At 36.8% G+C, this 1,838-nt stretch overlaps 1 pseudogene; it reads right to left on the reverse strand.

Annotated features, from left to right (window-relative positions):
- Window positions 1-509: 509 nt before the first annotated feature.
- Window positions 510-1,838, reverse strand: part of LOC111241599 — an 18,751-nt pseudogene continuing 17,422 nt past the window's right edge.

Raw genomic sequence — 1,838 nt, forward strand, 5'->3', positions numbered from 1 at the left:
TTTTTGTTTTGAACTTTCTCACNNATGTATCATTTGAACTCCTTCCGACGAAATCATGAATATGTTCTGGATGTTCGCGATGCATGATGTGTCATGTTTTTCTTCTCTTCTTCTTTAAATCCTTTGGTGCCAGGATGAAAACTNGGCTTGGATGCTAGGATGAAAACTGGGCTCTTTTTTTGAATTCTTTGGTGCCANTATGAAANCTGGTCTCTTAATTGAAATTAATTTTCGGCCAAGTTCGAAATCCAAATAGCCAAACCCAGTTGTTGTTGTCCGTAGGTTCTTTCTAGCTCCCTCATATTTGCAATTTATTTAGCATATTATCTATGCGGACATAAATTCTGCTAATTTTGTCCTTGAACAAATTTCATCCTCATATGAAGATCTTGTTNCTCTTTTCGCATGGCCAACTATGAAAANTTCTAAAGAGAATATTAGAAGGTTTATTCATTCACCTTTTCTTCAAACACGAGGTCACTCAATGTTGAAGACCTATTCTGGCAGCTTTAAACAATGCTAACATGCATTTCCCTGCCATCCATTGTAAATATCTCATTCACTTTGAGAGTGCCTATGTTTGCCTCTCCAAGCTGTAAAACCTCAGGATTGGGTTGGTTGTCAAATCTTAAAGAGGTAACGTCAGACTTTCCATCCTTGAAACTTGGTGGAACTGGTCCATGAGTCACTTCACAGTAGAGATTGCAGTCTGTAAAATCTTTGAATTCATCGTCATAAAGTTGAGTTGACCAGTGCAATTGTTTTACCTCCAATGGACATAAATTCAAAAACAAGTAATTGCTTCAAACACAGTTCCATCCTAAACATCTGAACCAAATCCTCAGCAAAAATAAAATGTAAATACTGGAATTACACAACCATCTCCAGCATCTCCAAAGTCACTCTGGTCATGTCCTTATAACACAACAATAATTTGCTCCTTTCCAGCTCTTGCCGCTTAAATAGCTTCAAACATGCTCTTTTTCAAATCTTGCTTCTACCTTTGGGAGAGATNAGAATTAACGAGAGCAATTGCATGAGATCTTCCTACAGACGAAGCAAATAACCATCGATTCTTGAACGACGCCAATTGCGACCATTGGTTCCTTAAATTTCTTTGCGCTTGAGGCCTCCACAGTCTGAGCACTGATGGTGGTAATGCTGATGGTGTTTGATGCTCCGAATCAGTGGTTCTTGCCGGAGTTGATAGTGCTGAGTCTAGGGTTTCCAATGCTGGGTAGAAGACCAATATAGAAAGACCTAGCTAACTTGAAAGAGGAAACCTAGATGCATGTTGATCTTTTTGTATTTTTGAAATGAAAGAGGTTTGATAACCATTCATAAAGTATCTTATTGACGAAGATATTCATGATAGTTATTTATGCAGATAATGATTTTTTTTTGTGCTTGATGCAAAATTATGCAAATGAGTATTTTGAAACTCTTTAACCTTTGATTGATTTTTTTTTATCATCAAATTCATGTATGTCTTACATTTTGAAAAAACAATGGATGTCAAAAATTCTAAAGTCGGATATTCAAAACAATGCTTGGCATTTTCTTTTGACATTGATATGTGCAAGCTTGAATTCACAGGAAAGTTGCAAGTGGTAAGGATTTAAAAGGATTTAAAAGACACTGGGATGGCCACGTTGGCATGTAATATGTGAATATCAACACACCAAAAAGACGTTGGTGTTTAGTAAAATAAGTACGGAGATATGGATCCATGAATGTCAAAGCTGCCCCTAGTTTTTAGGCATGGGTTTCATTAAGGATAGGGAACGGGTATGGAAAGGATTTATCGAAAAAGGATGCCCCAATTGGTTTGATTTTCT

Source organism: Vigna radiata, chromosome 5 (assembly GCF_000741045.1).
Source record: "Vigna radiata var. radiata cultivar VC1973A chromosome 5, Vradiata_ver6, whole genome shotgun sequence".
Lineage (NCBI taxonomy): Eukaryota > Viridiplantae > Streptophyta > Magnoliopsida > Fabales > Fabaceae > Vigna > Vigna radiata.